The 21,220-nt window shown below is 39.8% G+C and overlaps 1 protein-coding gene and 1 pseudogene across 3 annotated transcripts in view; one reads left to right on the top strand and one right to left on the bottom strand.

Moving 5' to 3' along the window:
• The window catches only part of RABGAP1L (RAB GTPase activating protein 1 like), a 655,755-nt gene that overhangs the window by 498,618 nt on the left and 135,917 nt on the right, over positions 1-21,220 (top strand). The window lies entirely within an intron of this gene.
• Positions 18,050-20,445, bottom strand: LOC133088672 (male-enhanced antigen 1-like; annotated as a pseudogene).

Here is a 21,220-nt window from a genome sequence, read left to right as displayed (position 1 = left end):
AAGCAGGAAAAAAAGGAAAAGGGGAAAAGAGTAGATCAAACAAATAGAGAACACATGTCAAGATGATAAACGTTTATGTACCTAATAAGACTTTTAAGCAGACTGACCAGGAAAAAAAATAGAGAAGACACAATTACCAGTAACAGAAATGAGAAAGATGACATCACTACAGATTCTACAAACATTAATAAAAGAATATGGTGAACAACTTTATGACAATAAATTTGAGAACTTGGACAAATCCCTCAAAAAATACAAACTACCAAAGGTTGCTCAAGAAGAAAGTGATCACCTGAATAGCCCTGTATCTATTAAAGGGTACTCTTTGCACAATATGTTTAATTTTGCAACTTGAAATTTTTAATAACTGGAGAAATTGAAGCATGGACACATGGGTACTAAATTCCAACAACTGAACAAAATGGTATGTTAATCTTGTGTCTTAAGACATAGAAGCTGCTCAGAAAAACAGCTGATTGAGTGTATGAACAGAAGTTTTCGTGGTTTACTTCCCACTTAGTCATAACTCTCTAGTTAAACTGATTGGGGGGAAAAAAACATTCTGCAGAGATAGTACCATTCTGTTCTTCCCCAATTCTCTACTGTTCAGAACCCTTACTTCTCTGCTCACCCCTTTGGTGGGTTCCTCTTCTTCCTGAGCTTTTAGCAATAGATATGTCTTTGTGCCTTCTGCATTTGTGCATTGCATAAATTCACTTTCCAAAGAAAATAATTCCTAAATTTTGTCCTAGCTTAAGTTCCAATTTTATATCTTTAGCCACCCTGTATAAAGTTTTCAGAGGCCTTTGATATTTCTTTTTCATTATTATTATCATTATTCATGTGTGGGTAAGGCAGCTTATATACACACAACTTCAGGGGACGCTATTTACATAGATAATCTGCACATCTGTTATCATGTCCTTGATTCTTATGCTATATTCATCTTTTCATTCTATCATTGTCTTTGAGCTAAACTCTAGCACTGTATCCTGAAACCATCTTTATTTTACACATCATGTCCCCTTTACTCTTTTTATACAGTGCCCTTCTAGCCCCTATGTTCTAGCTTAAATCCTACCTCCTTTAAAGAATGGTTCCTGACTCTTTCTGCCTGAAATGAGCATCTGCTGCAGTTACAAAATGTATCATTCGCTCTTTGGTTTTATTTAGATATTTCATATGTATTTGTTCTGCATTCTCCAGGTAGTCTGTTTATTTCTTAGAAGCAGTCTGAAGCTTACTGTTTATTCCCCAGAGTGGCAAGTGCATTTCTGCATGTTCAGCAAGCATCCCTAATTCCAGGATTGATGCACAGAGTAGCAAAGGCCCAAAGGATTAACCTCATCCCTTTTGGCAGTTGTTGTATTTAAGTAGATTGCACCTCATTGAAAGCAATATTTGAGGTAGATTTGTTTTTTCCCTAAAGATCTATGCTTTGTTTTCAAGTGTTATATTGGAGAGAAGGAAAGCACACTAACCGTTGCTTCTTTTGATTAATATTTGTTAATTGTTTATCCAGTAAATACAGATCTTTTCACATAGTTTATATATGCTGAAAACTCCTTCTTTTGAATACAAAAGTCTCATGTTTCCCAAATTAAATATTTTCAATTTAAATAATTATGCACTGATTAAAATTTCCCTCAGTTAATGCTATTGGTGTCAAGTACAGGCTGAGACACTGTTTCCATCCCTCTTTTCCTATATTTAATAGGACTTCACTGATTTGAAAATGGAGTTCAGATACCTTAGTCTATTCCTGAAAACCTTTCATACTCTATTCACATGGGTGGTTCTAATCTCATCACCTATCTCTACTCTGGCTAAGCTAGAAGTAGACTCAGATTAGCCTCATACACCTTGGGTTTGTCTGCTTTCTGTCTGGGAATAGCCTTTCAGACTTTCTGAATCTACATGTTTTTCAGGTCCAGCTCACATCTAACCTCTGATTATCACTGACCTTACTCCATTTTTACATTACCATCCTAAACAGAGATAACTCTCAGGAAATACTGTTGTGTTATAGCTTATTTATATTGGCTGGGAAAAAAAAAAAAAAAAAAAGCATAACATGAGAGTTGTGAGTTAAGTTTTATTTGGGGCAAAATGAGGACTCTAGCCCGGGATGCAGCCATTCAGAGAGCTCTGAGGAACTGCTCCGAAGTGGTAAAGGGGGAGGTCAGTATATATGTGATTTTGGTGAAGGGGGATACGTGCAGTCAAACTCACATTTTGGCAGAAGGCTGCTGCTACTCACATGAAGGTTGCTGCTAGTCATGAGGAGCAGATGTCTCCATTAATGATTCTAGTGCTTTTCTAGATATGAGAAGATGCAAGAAATTGGGCTCATAAAATCTTATCCTGAAAACATCCAACTATCTGCAGGCCTGTTCCATCAGTTTTCCCCAGAGCAAAGAGTACCTCATTCCTGACCTCCACCCTGAACTCCTTTCAGGGTGTGTCGAAGGTCAGCTGCTGCAGTGGCTTGTGATTTAATTCTTGTAGAGTAAGTGCTTTTGAATACCTGCTTTACTTTACTTAAATGCTGTTTAAAGAATTTGAGGGAAGCTCTTTGAAACTAGCTTGTTCATTTGTTACTCTCCCCTGGGTCAGCTCTGCCTCTCTGTGTAGGTGGCACTTTGCATCATGGGCAAGATTACACTTTTTTGTGGGTATGCTAGATTGGAGTGAAGCTATGAGAGAATATCAGATAAGAAATCTAAGTGCATTCCTAGCTCTTTCTGAGTTAGTTCTTCACTGAATGGCTTCAATCGTTAAACTAAGGTTTTTCCTAATATATGAGCTATTCAAATAGAATTACAATACACATTCGAATCTATGTTAATCCTTAGTTTGAAATTAGTGCCACCTTTCTCTGTTGATAATTGAGAGATCAGTACATATCTTTGCATCTTTGGTATTTTTCTCTTTTATTTGAATAACTATAGATTTGACTACTCTTGCTCTATTCTCCTTTCACTTTAGTGCTCTTTGTTAATTTATTGTATTTACCTTATCTCAGGTTTCTTTTCTTTTTTGACATCACCTCGAAATCACCAGTCTGAGATTGCTCCCGTGTTGTGGTAGGAAGTGGGAGAGACTGATCCCAGCAGGTGTGGGACTGGTAGTGGGGGTATCATCTACCCAGAGGTGGTATTATTACACTGTAAAAGTGGAGAGTTGGGCAGATGAACTGAAGGAAGTAACTGAAACAAGCCTGGGCCATCAGGTAAGGCTGGCCTGAGGTGAGTTTTAGGAACCTGAGTACAAAGCCAAGGATAGACAGACCTGCCTGGATGCAAATCAAAGTAAGTGTAAAGGAGGGCAGCCCAGAGATAGGGAGCCCAGAGGTGGGAGGAGAGTATGAGGGCATGGGTAGTAGAGTGGGTGCTGATCTGCTACTAGACTTTGACGTATTCTGCAAGCCTTGCATGGGTAAGCCAGCTCCATTTTAAAAGATGAGCCTTGGAAGAAGCTGAGCATGTCAATTTATTCTTAATTATAAATGCCTCCTCCTAGGGGATTCCCTGGCAGTCCAGTGGTTAGGACTTGGTGCTTTCACTGTGGCGGCCCAGGTTCAATCCCTGATCGGGGAACCTAAAATCCTGCAAGCCACACTGCACAGCCAAAAAAAATTTTTAAATAAATAAATGCCTTCTCCTTAATTATAAAATTATGGAAGTTGGTATGCTTCAAATAGGACCGATTTTGGTTTTGGTGACATTTAAGCAGGCTCTTGGAAAGTTGTTTTTTTTTCTCATTGGATGGAATATACTGCAGTATTCAAAATAAAATATTTCCAGATAAGTGATGTTAAAATAGAGAATTAAATGTTACTCTCACATTGATTAGTTTTTCATTCAACTACCACTTTAATAAAATAAGCAATTTTAGTAAAGGGATTATATGTGTAATTGTGATTATCATGACTTGGTATTTTATGCTATGTTTAGGCAATTTTTTAAGGTAAAGAGAAGAAATCAAAGAAGTTCTTGCTGAGCACACTTACAGATGATGCATTCCTGTTGGAAAATAAATGTGTTCTCATTTCAGAACAAAGATAGCAGAATTGACAGTGGTATTTGGACACCTAAAGGAGTAAGGCCTCTTTTAAGAACAGGACCATTCAGGCCCTGCGGGAGCTTTTGAGTGTATGTGTTCAAGTACTCACTCTGTCGGGTCTACAACCGGCACTGCTTCTCCAGGGTTATGGGCAGACCACAAGCCTTAGAGTGGTTACACCTGCTCTTAGGACCCATTGTCTTACATACAGTGGAATGCTTATGCATTAGATTTTCAGTTCTTGAAGGTTGGCTAGATTTTTCAATTTTGATTTAAACGTTGTGGTATCCCGTGATCAGAGCATTATAACCTGGAGTATCACTGGTGGGAAAGAAAAAAGAACTATATGCAAATGTGAAACAAATGGAATTTGGAACTTAGTTCTTCGGTTACATTGTTTATCTAGCCTGGTGGTTCCATTTCAAATATCTTACCCATTTACTTGTAGGTTTTTTAAAAAATAAATTTATTTATTTATTTTTGGCTGCATTGGGTCTTCGTTGCTGTGTGTGGACTTTCTCTAGTTGCGGCGAGCGGGGGCTACTCTTCATGGCGGTGCATGGGCTTCTCATTGAAGTGGCTTCTCTTGTTGCAGAGCACAGGCTCTAGAGCACAGGCTCTAGAGCACAGGCTCAGTAGTTGTGGCACATGGGCTTAGTTGCTCCACGGCATGTGGGATCTTCCCAGACCAGGGCTCGAACACATGTCGCCTGCATTGGCAGGCAGTTTCTTAACCACTGCGCCACCAGGGAAGCCCCTGCTTGTAGTTTTTATCTTCTCTAAATGTAATGGCTTGTAGGGGAGACATCTGGAAGTGTCTTCCATTTACCACAGTGATTTCTGTGTCATTTTCTTGACTTTGCTTTCAATCCTGTTATTACTAAATTCTGAGCATCTGCCTTCCTGGCACATTAACTTGTCAATCACATGTTTTGTTTTGTTTTGTTTTGTTTTTAACAATTTCATGTTTCTTTTTTACTACTTTTTTTTTAATAGTAATCTTTTTTATTTATTTATTTTTATATTTATTTTTGGCTGTGTTGGGTCTTCGTTTCCGTGCGAGGGCTTTCTCTAGTTGCGGCAAGCGGGGGCCACTCTTCATCGCAGTGCGCGGGCCTCTCACTATCGCGGCCTCTCTCTTGTTGCGGAGCACAGGCTCCAGACGCGCAGGCTCAGTAGTTGTGGCTCACGGGCCTAGTTGCTTCATGGCATGTGGGATCTTCCCAGACCAGGGCTCGAACCCGTGTCTCCTGCATTAGCAGGCAGATTCTCAACCACTGCGCCACCAGGGAAGCCCCAGATGTTTTTTTAAAGGTGTATTTTATACTAATATTAGTTTGGGTGCATGTTGGCATTGCTTAGAAACTGTTGTTTGAGAACCGTTAATGATTTGATTTTGCATACTTATTACCTATAGCCAGATAAGTCACTACTTCCATCAACACTTATACTTTGTTTCCATGTGAAATGGAACATGTTGTTTTATTTAACACTCCCCTTCTCAATATATTATACGCATTAAAATTCAAACTAAAACAGTAACTTCTGGACTTCCATTTGTGTCCCTTCTGCAAAGTACGTAGATCTGTCCATTGATCCACCTCCAGAGAGCTAGCCAGTCTGATGACTGAGCCCCTACCCTCCCCAAATCAAATTTATTTGTTTCTGAAGGAACTATCAAATGAGAGTGAGCAAATTGCTAAATAACATTGAGTTTTATTTGTTTTCTTATGGCATTTACACCGTTTTCTTATGTCAGTATTTTCCCTCTCTTCTTTTGAAATCCATAAACATTGCACTTGCTTTCATTTTGACCTTTCTTCTTACAAATTTAGACATTAAATAAGAGATACATACTTACCATCCTCTAGTTTAATACATGTCTTTTTAAAAATTAAGCTCACATTTTAATCTATTCATAACTCACTTCTTCATTTGAGATTCAGTCATTCATTCATTTACTCAACATTTATTTGAATGATCTATGACCACCTGACTAGGAGCTGTTGGGTAGTGGAAATGCAATGCTGAGTATGTTGTAGTTAATCTCAAGGGGTTCGCAGAGAAGTAGGGGAGACAGACAGGTGTACAAATGCAGTCAGGAACAAATGGGACAGGATGAAAAGGTGGAGGAGGGAGGTAATGACAAGGATTACTTGAAAGAGAAAATGACATTTGAGTCTTGAAAGATTAGCAAGAAAAGACAAGGAGTGATATTTCAGGTAAAGAGAACAGCATACGTAAGGAACAGAAACGTCATAAAATACAACACTTTTGGGAAGACGCTCCATGAGAACATTGGGCATGAAGGGTCAAGGTAACAGATGTAACTGGAAAGGTAGGATATGTCTAGATTGTCTGAAAGTTGTCTTATGGTTAGGGTTGAGTACTAGCCATTGAGTGGGCCAGAGGGTACCCTTAAACAGTTACAGGGTCAGATAGGATATTTTAGGAAGATAATTTTGAAGACAGTGAGAGAAAGAGACTGAAATGTGAAGAGCCTGGTAATAAATATGGAGACTATTTAGAAGACTGTTAAGGGGAGAAATAATGAAGGCTTCTTTACCCAAGGCTGTAACAGTGGGGATGGAAAGGGAGCGGCAAACTCAGCAGCATTTTCCAGGTGCCGTCAGGGAGACTTGCCAAGATACTAGGAGTCATTGCTGTTCTCCATTTTCTCTCTCTCTCTTTCTCGTCCTCTCAAAAACTTTCCTGTCATGTTCTTTCTTCAATTTTAAGGAAAGGAGCTGCATGTGAAGTGTTTTTTTTTAGAGAAGGCAGCTTACTAGACCTTACATTCTCACTTACTGCTCATTCGGTGATAATCAGGGTGTCCCTAGACAACTGAATAGTGCTACTGGATCAGCTTCTGCTTAGTTCAGCTTAATATATTATGGTTTGAACTCCATTAATAATTAGACTTTGACAGAAAGTGACCAAACCAATTGAACTTTTAACCAAAGTTTGTGCCTTAAAGTCAGCAACTTTAAGAGAGCCACCTTGTTCATATATCATGGGTGTTTTCTCCATGGTAGACCTTTTTCCCTGACTTGGTAAAGAATATCATCTCTGGCAGTTTTGTATCAGTGAGTTATATAAAGGAGGACATAATAAGCTACATATACTTGGAAAGTTACACAAAGATAACGAAGAGCTGTTATTCCTTCATAACGCTTCTCAGATTCAAGCATGGCTCTGTTTCCATGACAACCACACCAGTCCAGGCTCTCATTTTCTCACATTTGGCATACTGCAAGAGCTTTATGACTTGTGTACCTTCGATGTCTTCCTCTCTTAAACTCCCTTGACCTATGCTACCAGATGAGTCATTCTAAAATTTGTCTTCACTGTATTCTTCACCTGTCTGTTGTCCGCTGTAAGTGCATCCTCTAGCATTTCATTTTCATCATAATCTAGCCTCAGATGTACCTCCTGGCCTCAACTGTACCTACTGGGCACATTATTACACAATGTCACGTGGACCTCCTAATTGTCCTGCTCATGGGTCTTGTCTCTACCATAAAGTCTAGGATGCCACTGAGGATAGAGAACACATTGTGTGCTAGTTTTGTATTCTACCTAGCACCAAGCACAACTCTGGGCTCATGATATATACAAAAAGAATGGAATATTTTCTCTTTCATCCCTTGCCCCAGGGTTCATTTATTCCTCTCTATCCCCACTGGGCTTAAGGGCTGTTTCTGGTTGTTTAGTGTTTAATTTCTTCCTCCTTCCTAAGATAAATCAACAGTTATATAGCATATATTATCCACAGCTTGCAGGACACTTTAAAAACCAATATTATGATATCTTTATTTTTAAATATAGAAACCTCTCCTTTACCAAAAGCCACAGTGACTCAGCTACTTGCATGTCTAAAATGGTTTCTGCATTTTTCTGTGCCCAGTCTTTATGATGGTTATAGATTAATAGTAGGCTTTTTGGAAGCATAACATTTGTTTTTAATCATGGCATTACTGTAGTTAACCAGGTAGACCAATTTAGTTGGAGTATCGTCTCTTTCTTTAATGTGTATAGACATAGATTTGGGGAAACAACTTGACATTCATGAAGACTATATTCTAAGATGCTCTTAAATTTCCTAATTTTTTAATGCCACTATGGTTTTTTATGCAGTTTATTAATAAAATTGAGATAAAATAACTGCCTTCCTGTAAGAACATATAATAACTGAGAATGACTCTATAAGCAAAGCTTACTCACCATCTGCTACATGAGAGTAACTAAATTCATTCCTTAGCAAACCCACAAGGTGCTATGTTGTGGCCTCATGGAGTCTCTCAGGACCTGAAGCAATAAATATTAAATCTAAATATGTCAAGGGGTCACTTTAGTTGACTATTGGTTGCTAAAGAAAAGAGAGATTCAAAAGGCCCGGTAAAATAATAATCTTTTAAAGTAAAAATGAATGAATGAATTAATGAAAGAAGCTGAGACAAGAATCTTATTTTATGGTTATATTTGTTGAATAACTTGTCAATCAAGATAATTTAAAAGGTCTCTCTCCTCTCCCCTGTGAGCTTTGTCATTATATTTTACAGTTGCAGAGAAAGATAATACATAAGAAAGAAGTAAACAATTTCAAATAGTAATAAATGTCATGAAAGAAATAATACAAAGGAGTCTAATGTGTTACTACCCGCCACCAGATAAGATGGTAAGAAAAGTCCTCTGTGAGCAAAATAACATTTGAGTTGAATGATGCAGTGGAACCAGTCTTACGAAAATCAGAGGCAACAGCAAGCTCAAAGGCCCTGAGTCAGGGGCTTCCCTGGTGGCGCAGTGGTTAAGAATCCACCTGCCAGTGCTGGGGACACGGGTTCAAACCCTGGTCCAGGAAGATCCCACATGCTGCGGAGCAACTAAGCCCACGCGCCACAACTACTGAGCCTGTGCTCTAGAGTCCATGAGCCACAGCTATTGAAGCCCGTGCTCTGCAACAAGAGAAGCCACCACAATGAGAAGCCCACGCACCGCAACGAAGAGTAGCCCCTGCTCGCCACAACTAGAGGAAGTCCACGCGCAGCAATGAAGACCCAACGCAGCCAAAAATAAATTAAATAAATAAAGGCCCTGAGGCAGGAAAAGCTTTGTATATTCAAAACAGATAGGAGGCCATTGTGACTGGAGCCTAGTGAGGAAGTGAGCAAGATATAAAGAGGAAGGAGATGTGGTCAGAGATTGAGGCAGGGGCCAGATCAGCAGAGACATATAAAGAATAGAAATGCATTGGCATTTGGGTAACATGGGAAGCCAGTGTAAGTTTTAAGCAGGAAGAAATTTGATATGATTTATGGTTTTAAGACATCGTTTTGATTGAGGAATTCTGGTATGTGGAATGTGGATTGAAAAGGGCAAGAATAGGGCTTCCCTGGTGGCGCAGTGGTTAAGAATCCACCTGCCAATGCAGGGGACACAGGTTCAAGCCCTGGTCCAGGAAGATCCCACATGCTGTGGAGCAACTGGGCCTGTGTGCCACAACTACTGAGCCTGCGCTCTAGAGCCCGCGCTCTAGAGCCCGCGAGCTCCGACTACTGAGCCCACGTGCCACAACTACTGAAGCCCGTGCACCTAGAGCCCGTGCTCCGCAACAAGACAAGCCACCACAATGAGAAGACCGTGCACCGCAATGAAGAGTAGCCCCCGCTCGCCACTAGAGAAAGCCCACGTGCAGCAACGAAGACCCAATGCAGCCAAAAAATAAATAATAAATAAAATAAATTAAAAATTTTTTAAAAAAAGAAAAGAGGTGAGAATAGAAGCACGGAGACTAGTTAAGGTGTTATTTCAAGACCAGTCAGGAAATCATGGTAGCTTAGACCAAGGTAGTGACAATTAAGATGGAGAAAGAGGACAGATTTAAGATAGCTTTGTAGATAGGGCTGACAGGGCTGACTTATATTTAGATAAATTGGATTTGGAAGGCTGAGGGAAAGTGAGAAATCAAGGATGTTGTAGAGATGGAGCAAACTGATTTTTCAAATCATGAGCAAATCATTTATTTTAACAATGATTTTACTACAGCACATTATGGGAATGAAGTGAGATCGTGTATGGAAGCAGATGGCACAATGTCTGGCCCACAACAGGAACTTGCGAGATTTTTATTTTTACCCCCACCTCAGGACATTTTCATTAGGAATTTATATTCTCACATTACCATTTATTTAGGTCACCAAATTTCAAAAGCAAATGATTAGAAAGCCCATTGGTGAGTATTATATGCAATGCAACCATTCATCAACTCAGTAAGCATTTCCTGAGCTCCTTGTATAGGTAATTACTGTACTGAGTGCTGGGAAAATACTAGTGAGTGAAGCTAATGCACTGCCTACCCTTATGGAACTTTCTGTCTGGTAGGGTAGATTAATTTCCCTAACAGTATAATTATACAACTAGTTATTAAATTACATCTGGGATGATTAAGAAGAATACCAAGGTATCCTGTGAGAACATCTCTTCATGACTTCTATATTTCCCTAATTTACTTCATTTATTCCCATGTTGCATCTTGCATATGGCTACCAGTGATTCCTAAACCCATCTCTTGGCTCCAGATTCTATTTCCCATGGCCTATGGAACATCTCCAGTGGATTACCACATGTTCCTCACTAACTGCATTCATTCTCCATACTTTCCTGTCCCCAGGGCTTTCCCTATCAGTTAATATCTTTACTATCACGCCAGTTTACCAAGCTAGAAATGTCACAGATGTTAATAACATTAGCAACTTCATAATATTACTATATTAAACCTCATTTTCTTCATGAAAAATGAGACTCAAAGAGGCTAACTTTACTGAAATCATGCAGCTAATTAGACTTGAAATTGTGGTTTTAAATCCAGATCTCTCTGACATCTCAGCTTTTGTTTTTTCCATGACAACAAATTGCAGGATTGTTAAATTTTTTAAAGGAAAAATAATGGAGGAAAACATTCTAGAAAGAGGGAAGAACATTTTTAAAGGCTCAGAAGTATTAAAGCGTCAGTATTTCTAATCAGAGAAATGCTTATCTATCCCTCCCATGAATAATAATCATATTTTATCCATTTTGAATGCTGAACCATTTCAACATACACTTTTGGGATAGCCACTATGTGTCAAGTAATTGCCTCTGCTAAGTTTTTAGGACAAAAAGAAGGATAATACATGATACCTATCTCTAAGTGCCTTAGTAGGGGAGAAGGACCCTAAGTGTTGATTTCAATGCAGCTCATTAAAGTATAAGCCTGCAAGTGTTATGAGACAGATAGCAAGGGTGGAAAGAGAGCAAGCAGGAAGGCCATGTACCCCAACCCTAGGATTGAGGGAGGGTTCCTGCAGGAGGTAATACCAGAGTTGAGTTTTAACAAATTAGGAAAAGGTGGGACTTCCCTGGTGGCACAGTGGATAAGACTCCGCGCTCCCAATGCAGGGGGCTGGGTTCGATCCCTGGTCAGGGAACTAGATCCCACATGCATGCTGCAACTAAGAGTTTGCGTGCCACAGCTAAGGAGCCCGCCTGCTGCAACTAAGACCTGGTTCAACCAAATAAATAAATAAATAAAAACAAATTAGGAAAAGGTAAGTGAACTAGAGGGGAAAAACAGTTCAAGAAAAGGAGAAAGCAAGAACAAAGACGTTGAGGTATGCAGTTACCTGGTGTGTGCAGGGGAACTTAAGTAACTTGAGTATTGCAGATGGTAGACGTCCCAGCATGTCATACTAAGGGGTGAGCTCAAATCAGAAGAGATGGGAATGGAGAAGAGGGGATAGTTTTGAGAGATGGTGAGGAGGTTAAATCAACCAGACTTGAATGATGGGTTGAGTATGGGAAGTGGAGGTAAAAAGAGGACTCTAGGATGACCCCCCAGGTGTCTGCTGGTATAATTGGGTAGATGAGGACACTCTTTGCTAGGATAGGAAATGTAAGAGGAGGAACTGCACTGGGGAAGAAATGGTGACTTTGGACATGCCAGGATTAATTTGCGTGTGAGGCTGCGTTTGTCCAACAAGGAGATAGATATACAGATTGGGGGCTCTGGAGAGAGGGCTGATCTCAGGATTGGGTTGTTCAGTAGTAGTAAAAAAAGAAAGGTATGGATAAGATCACCAGGGTACAGTGAGCCTAAGTTTTTGCTTTGTTTTTGGCTTTGTTTTTGTCATTTCTTTTAGAACCAAGACACATTAGTCCCTCTATATATTCATAGTGACTGGACTGTGAAAATCCTGTTGTTTCCACTGGACTAACTTGATTAGCTTTTAGGATCTAGCCTGTTTAACTCTACTTCCTTCATTGTTTCAAATAACTCAAATTAGATTTAAAACACTTATATAGCAGATGTGTAAATTATAGTTGCAGTTACCACTTAGTAGCTACATGATCTCTGCCAAGTCACTTAACTTTTGTAAGCTCAGGTGTCTCCTATGTAAAATGAGTGTAATTTGTTGTTAACATTAATTGCAATAATGCATACTCTAAGGGCTTGGCATAGTTTATGGCTGTTGTAGATACTAAATAAATGGTAACTATTATTATTCATACTTTTAGTCACTGAAGTATTTATCAAGACTTTGTGGTGTATAAGTTGTTTTGTTAGGCCCTGCTTGGAACAAATATGCGTATGAGGTAGAGAAAGGAGCCCACCAAGCAGGAAAGACCTGTACACACTTGTTCACTTGTTACTATCATCATGCAAGACAGCTTGTGGCAACTCTCAGTGTATAGGAGTGCTGAACTCACAAGGGAGGTGGAGAGGAATCCAATCACCTCCAGTGAAAGTGGAGGAAAAATCACCTCCACTCTCACCAGTTTGCTACCTCTGAAAGTCTACTAACCCTTTTGAAGCCATGAGTGGGAGGTAGGGAGAGGGAAATAGTATGGCTGTACAATCTATTACCATCTTTATTTCAGAATATGACTTGTCTATTCAAAAAAAAAAATGAATGTCCCCATCTTGACATATTCATTTTGTGGAGACAAATTCACTTGCTATTACATGGGCTGACCCATATAACTCCTCCACTGAAAGTATTATTTTTCACAGTGACAGATGTTAAACTACACCTAGCATTCTATGTAACATGAAGATGCCAGAGATAGCAAATTATTAATAGAGAACTGGAGATGGACCATGGGAAGGAGGTAGAGGCAGTTCACAACTTATCAAGATGAATATAGCACCTCATTATTTTCAACAACAATGACAAAACACACACACACACAAAGGTAAAATGCTGATCTAGCTTGAGAGCATCAAGGAATTCTAGATTCCATGTCATAATTTTAATCTGATCAATTTAAAATTAAAAAACAGGCCTCGGGCTTCCCTGGTGGCGCAGTGGTTGAGAGTCTGCCTGCCAATGCAGGGGACGCAGGTTCGAGCCCTGGTCTGGGAAGATCCCACATACCGCGGAGTAACTGGGCCCGTGAGCCACAATTACTGAGCCTGCGCGTCTGGAGCCTGTGCTCCGCAACGAGAGAGGCCGCGATAGTGAGAGGCCCGCGCACCGCGATGAAGAGTGCCCCCGCTTGCCACAACTAGAGAAGGCCCTCGCACAGAAACGAAGACCCAGCACAGCCATAAATAAATAAATTAAAAAAAACAAAAAAACAAAACAAAAAAACAGGCCTCTGCTAACATTAATTTATGCCTTCTGCTTAAACTTGGAGATAAAGATGAACCTCATACAAACTGTCCAGAGGAGGGGATAAATGAACTGAGATAGGCTTCTATTGTTAAGCCTGCATCACTAACATGGCTTCAAAAAAGCTGCTGTTATGTAGACACTGTGGCCGAGCAGCAAAGGGTGTAGCTTCTCTGTTTGACTGAAAAAGAGAGGGGCTTCCCTGGTGGCGCAGTGGTTAAGAATCTGCCTGCCAATGCAGGGGACGTGGGTTCGAGCCCCGGTCGGGGAAGATCCCACATGCCACGGAGCAACTAAGCCCGTGCACCACAACTACTGAGCCTGCACCCTAGAGCCCGCGAGCCAGAACTACTGAAGAGCCCATGCTCCGCAACAAGAGAAGCCACTGCAATGAGAAACCCACGCACCCGAACGAAGAGCAGCCCCCGCTCGCAGCAACTAGAGAAAAGCCCGCGCGCAGCAACAAAGACCCAACACAGCCAAAAATAAATAAATTAATAAATTAATTTAAAAAAAAAAAAGAGAGAGTGCTTCTTAGTTAAAAATTATGAAGGCAGATGTGCTTTATTATCACAGGTGTGTGTTTAGAAGTGACTATTCTCAAGGCAGGCTTTTGGAAGCCTCCTCTCAACTCAGATCTAAGAATCTTAGGTTCTTTCATACCAGATGGCAGGCACAGGCTCCGGACCAATTCCATGTGGAGTAAAATGGTGGAGCACAGTCTTCCTAATGAGATAGTTTTTTTTAATGGGCTACATTAATTGAAAGAGAGCAAGTTACAGAGCTGGAAATGCTAGGTTCTCTGCTGTGTAGCGGGGCTCTGGGATCTTGGCTTCCTGGCTCTACCTCAGACAAGTTTTATGATTGTGAGCAAGTCACGTATCTGCCGCCTGACTCTTTTCATCAATAGGACGAACATGTTAGACTTTGATGTTTCTAGGGTCTAACAACGTTGCATTATTTCATGATTCTGTTATCATATCTAGAGTATCGAGTATGTCAGTGATGGTAATGTTGATACTTTATTGAGAGACACTGTCTAAAAAAAGTGTCTCCTTGGGGCAGGAAGTAGGACAGTCTAGAATGGTGCAGAAACCAGCTCATAGGAGGCCTAGTTAGCAGCAGGGATAATTAGCTTCAAGAAAAGGAAACTGTGTTCAGATATTTTAACTAACATCACATGGAAAAAAGTCGACTCATTCTGTGTTGTTATAAAATACATGCCTCAACTGAGTGACTGGAAGCTTCAGATTTCTAGCTTACCATAAGTAGTCCTTTTTAAACAAATATAAATGTCCAGTAGTAAAAATAGGCAGCCTTTTCAGCTAATTGTCAATGAAGATAAGGAAGCAGAGGCAAAATGACTAACTCTCGAAGAGACTGTAGAAGAAGTTCTTGCATTAATAAAGGCATTGTTCTTAAATCTGATCACAAGAGTAGGTAATAAGGTAATAGTGATACGACCATGACTATTCAGAATGTTATTAAATTGCTTTTGGTGGGGGAAAGTTCTCTCTTCTATGGAAAAACAGAAACAAAACAAAAAACTCCTTTAAAATAGTTATGCTTGAAGTGTCACAAGAGGTCAGAACATTCCTAGAAAATTAGTAAGTCTATAATATTTTATAGGAATCTTTTTTCTTTTTGAGTTCCAACAGTCTGGTTATCTGAAGTACCCACCACGGTGTCAGTTAATTATGTACTTTTTTATTTTGAACTCTAATTCCTCAATGTGTTGAGTTCCAGCTATTAGATGATGAGACTCATCTCCCTGTGATATAACTTGTATGCTCAGTCTCATTGACATTTCATTTTAGCCTTTTCTTCAAGTAGCTTGAATAATGCATAAAGTTAGAAGAAGCATCTGATGTACCTTTCTACCTCCAGAAGCATATAACACAGTGCTGAGAAGAACCAAGACTTGAATGGCAGAGTGTGAGTTGCCTGGGATTCTACAATACCAAAATACCAGACTACTCACTGTGTCACCTTTATTTAACCTGTTTGTTAGATCTTAGGAACTTGCCAAATTATTAAGGGCTCATCTTTTAAAAAGTAGTCAGAAGACAAAAAAGAAATAGGTAGAGAATTGAGTTTTTGCCGTTTTACCTCTCCTAGTTCAGAAGAACATGGATCCTTTGCTACTTATTATTAGCTGTCTAAATCTTAAAGGTGAACTGAAGAGGCAGTTGGTCTTACAGGAGTGTCTTTTCCAGTGTTTGGCTAACTCTTTTTCTTTTTCTTTAACATCTTTATTGGAGTATAATTGCTTTACAATGATGTGTTAGTTTCTGCTGTATAACAAAGTGAGTCAGCTATACATATACATATATATCCATATCTCCTCCCTCTTGTGTCTCCCTCCCACCCTCCCTACCCCACCCCTTTAGGTGGTCACAAAGCACCTAGCTGATCTCCCTGTGCTATGCGGCTGCTTCCCACTAGCCATCTATTTTACGTTTGGTAGTGTATATATGTCCATGCCACTCTCTCACTTTGTCCCAGCTTACCCTTCCCCCTCCCTGTGTCCTCAAGTCCATTCTCTACGTCTGCGTCTTTATTCCTGTCCTGCCCCTAGGTTCTTTAGAACCATTTTTTTTTTAAGATTCCATATATATGTGTTAGCATATGGTGTTTGTTTTTCTCTTTCTGACTTACTTCACTCTGTATGACAGACTCTAGGTCCATCCACCTCACTACAAAAACTCAATTTCGTTTCTTTTTATGGCTGAGTAATATTCCATTGTATATATTGGCTAACTCTTTTTCTAATGTTAATACATCCAGAGTCTTTTGTCTTTCTAAACCCTAACCCAGATGAACAAAATGCTTTTACACTTGCTCTCCTCTTCTCCTGACTTCCTAGAAAGAATGAAGGAAATTACTGGTTATCTGGTACCCACCCTGTGCTAGGCACTATGAAATATTCCTTTACATACATTAACTTATTAAATTTTCAGAGCAACTTGACTAGGTAGGTGATACTGCCTTTTTACAGAGTCCCAGAGAGTAGTAACTTACCCATGTCTTTCAGCCAGTAAATGTGACTAAAAGATGATGTAATAAACAATGCCCTGCTTTGCTCTTAGAGATATGTTTAATTCTCATTACTCTTACATTTGGGTCCAGGACAGTCCCACTAGTCTAAACCCACTTTTGTCTGTATCCACTGTGGACAACAAAGACATGACTAGATCATAACACACAGTGTGTTCCTCCTTTTACGGTGTCCACATCCTGCTTTATCTTTGTGTTTGAATGCCTCCCGGATTTTAAGCTCCTACAGATTGGAAAGTGTTTTCCTTTTTCACCTTTGTAACCCTTGAAGTAACTACTTCGTGTGTTACTGTGCACTTACTGTTCTTAATTACAGTTCCATAAGTTAAGTCAAGTATCTTTTCATTTTACAATGGAAATCTATTTATGTCCTGCACATGTCCACAATCAGTGAGTGGAGTGGCTCAGGTAGAGCACTCAAGCTCAGGGCTCTAATTAGGACTGCACCACCATCCACCTGCTTCTATCACTCCAGAGTGAGGCTGCTCTTCTTCAGACCATGGCTTTGGGACCACTGCCTGGCCCTCTTTACCTTTCTCTCACTCTGCCTCATTGGATCATTCATCCAAATTTCCCATATTATCTTCAATTTGCTGTTGAACTTCCTTTATAGAGATTTTTTAAAAAATCTCCTTTATGATAGTGTAAGGAAATATGAGAAATCATGTATTATTAACTGGTTAATTTAGAAGAGTTTCTTTTCTATCATTAGTTTCATTTTTGGACTACTTTATAACTCAAAAATTTATCTTTGAGTTATAAGTACACTGTATTTATTGCTGAATCTCATCAGCAATAAATAAATTACTTGGGGAGTTGGGGATGCATAAGGGAAAATGCTCACTGAGATTACTCACTCTTGTAGGGCTTCAAAAATCGCTAGAATACATTCTTTCTTTTTGCCAAGTGATACTCTAGAAGAGTTATTTTACCTGATATTGATCAACAACCTATTCTCAAGGGGCAACCTGAAAACAACCTGGAAAATTATGGAAACTTTGAAAGCAAGGATGATGCTTTCTTTCTTTTTTCTTTTTTTTTTTTTGGAAGGGGGCTATGTATGTATGGTGCTTTTATTCTCCATAGAGTGATACATGCTAAGGTGGGTTGGGCTTGGGCTGATTTCCCCATGTGTATAGAACTGAATTAATAAGTCTCTGAGAAGAAGTCTGGTTTACCTTGATGTGGAAAGGGGGATGGGAGCACGGGGATGAACATTACAACCTGGGATATGTTCAGCCCTGGAATGCAGGGAGATGAGGCAGCTCTCAGTGCGGTCAGTGGGAGGCAGGGGACACCTGCCAGGCTTGGAGGGCCTTCTGTACCACATCTTCCCACTGGGCATTTGATATCACCTCCTTCGCCCTTGTCACCAACTCTGCATGTTCTGGGTCCATGGCTGTAGAGCTGTGGTTGCTCAGTGCTGTAGCTCCCTCCTCATCTTCATCCTCGCTCTCTACTGGCCTGTCCGGGGAATGAAGCCCTAGGGCCTCGTTCCAACCCTGGACGTCAGCAGCTCCATCTTCTGCACTCCCCACTGGTGCCAGCTCTGCCCCTTCTGGTTCGGGGTCTTGGTTCAGGGGCTGGTAGGAGCAGCTAGCTGGACCTGCCCCCATTTCTTCCTGTTCTTCCTCAGGCTCCCCACTCCTCTAATCCCCAGTGCCTTCTGTAGGCCCCTGGTGTGACAGTTCCTCAGCCTCACTGGGGTAGGTGTGCCCTGGACCCTGCTGCCGAAAACGACTTCTTCCATCCCAGCGGGGCCCACTCAAAGCCGGAAGCTTAACCTGTACCTTTTACCTCCTCAAGGATAATACGTATTTGAGGGGAAGGATGATGGAGAGATTGGGAAAACTGAAACACATGACCACTTGTTTGTAGTGCCTTTTACACAGCATTTTGTTAAATGTACCTAAATCTTTTAAGTGTAACTTGGTTTGCTCATTAAACTATCATATTTTAATTATTACATTTAATATTTAGTGCATATAGTTTTAACTTCTTTTGTGAGCATCAGAGCCAAACCATACAGTTCCAAAGTCTTTTGATTAATTTTTTAATTTAATTCCTTTTGGGCAATAAATTTTTTGTTTCTGGTTTATATAAGTAAAAAAAAAAAAAAAAAAAAATGCTTCTGCCAGTGGTCTTTGAAACCAAGTCAGATGGATGGAAACATCTACCCTATCTTTTTAAAAAAAATCAATCATAAAAAATCCTATAAGCTAAGGAGTCACTGAATTTTTTCTTCTTTTGCAAGTCAAAATGTCCCCTTGCTCTTCAATGTAAAGCTTCTGTGGCAGTGCTTTTCACACTTACACAGCAGTAGCACAGTCTTTTCAAACAAAATCTCATGCAGAACTTCACTATGTAAATAAGATGAAAATGGAGCTGTTGTTGCTGGTGGGGGGAGGGCAGGGGACGCAAGTAATGAGAGACCCAGAACCTCTTCCCTCTTCCCCCTTCTGGCTAAACCAACTCCCACCCTGGGTAGCCCATAAGACATTTCCTCCAAAATCTTAGGGATCTGAAATTTATATTTATATATATATATATATATATATACACACACACACACATATATATATACATATCATATTCTAATGGCTTTTATCATTTTACATTAAAATCTTTACTTTGTATAGGTTTTTAAGAAATCATTTTTGGAAGAAATAGAAGGCCTGACAGCAAAATATAAATATCTTATTTAAGATATTTTGTTAATTAATAGTTTAAATGTTTAACCAAAAAAAGTTTTGTTTACCTGAGGTTTTGGAAAAATAAACCAAACAATATTCTCTTAAGGAAGGCAATATTTCCCTTTATCCCCAATTCTGTAATTAATGTATTTCTGTAACCAAGATCACAGAGGTATGCTGATAAATATGTTTCTATTTTCTTACTTGCAGAGATCTGTAACTTATTTATCAAAATAGGAAACTAAGACTCAGAAGGAACTTTCTCCAGCTCTCTTAGCCCCATTAGTCTTTGCACCATGCTACAGCTTGCATGGAGAGACTGCTCTGGTATTCATATGAGACCAACTACAGAACAGTAGCTCCAAGATTCTGAATATATAGTAGTTAATTGTTAGGATAAAGTTAAGAAACTACCCTTAAAGGGGATCTTGTCCTTCTGCCTTGATTTGGCTAAAACTGATGATTCACATCAAGGAAATCAATATAAAACTTTAATAGTAAGATTGTAAAATTTTAAACTATGAATAACTCTAAGTTATACTATTACAAGGGAAGGATTAGACCAGAATGCATCAAAACAATGTTTTGAACTATTAACTGAGTGTTTATCAAAGTCTTTAGGTTAGGAAAGTTATTTTTGCTTTGAGAATCTCAACTTTAATAGTTCCTTAAAGGTATAATCTTATTATTATGTTGGAGGTTTTTATGCTTTATCATATTGTGTATTTATAAAAGTCTTCATTTTTGCTATGTTGTACACCTGAAACTTACATAATACTGTACATCAACTATACCACAATAAAAAATAAAAATACATTAAAAATAATCTTCCTTTTAATTGCAGCTAGCCTTCCCAGAATGCTGAAATACTTCTGCATATCCTAGCATTGCAAAAAGTCATTATTGCCTAAACACTTCAACTTGAGGGCATGTCGTTTCTTGGATGTTTCGTCCTTGCTCTTCTGTCCATACTCTATCATTTTCCCCTAAGCCTCTGTTCTGTTAGAGATTTCAGTAATCTAACAAGGATTGGAGCATCCCACTTTAAATATGCAGTAAAAAAATCAGACTTGTATCTGTTACCATTATTAGAAAGCAAGAGTGAATAAAGGTCAGCCTTTTAGCTGGCAGGCTGTCTGATTTTTCTGTGAGCATCACATGTTAGGAGAAGCGAGTTCATCTGTCTGTGGGTTTAAGATTCAACAGCCTAAACTGTCAGCCTAACACTGATTGAAGGTGGACTGGGAGGGGAAGCGCATCTGTCCAAGGCTCGCCATTGGCTTCCTATTACAGCATTCTCCCCCGAGACAGACTCTGCGTGCTCATTCACCTACCTCCTCTTCCCTCCCCTTCCTTCCCTACCCCTTCATTACTGATTCACAGCGAGAGGCAGCAGCAGCAGAGGCAGCAACAGCAGAGCTGCTTGTCACGAATCAAGGATTGCAATGAGCTCATCCTTTTCTCCTTGCAGCTTCACAACTGCCCTGGCTTCCTGGCTCCTGCTCCTGCTCTTTGCTCACGCACACACACACACTCACTCTCTCACATACACACAGCGCAGACACACACACACACTCACATGCTAGACCCTTCTAAGCAGCTTGTCCATTTTTACACATGTATGTGAACTCTCCTGCATCACTCTTGGCCATTTTCTTGCATTCGCTTGCTTTTGCTGTTTTTTTTATTTAGATCAGCATTTGATTTCATTTCCAGTCTACTTTGGGGCTCTTGCACAGTAGATAATTTAGCCAA

The sequence above is a fragment of the Eubalaena glacialis genome, chromosome 3 (assembly GCF_028564815.1).
Source record: "Eubalaena glacialis isolate mEubGla1 chromosome 3, mEubGla1.1.hap2.+ XY, whole genome shotgun sequence".
Taxonomy (NCBI): Eukaryota; Metazoa; Chordata; class Mammalia; order Artiodactyla; family Balaenidae; genus Eubalaena; species Eubalaena glacialis.
Note: the sequence above shows the minus strand (reverse complement) of the source record. Positions and strands in the feature narration are given on the sequence as shown.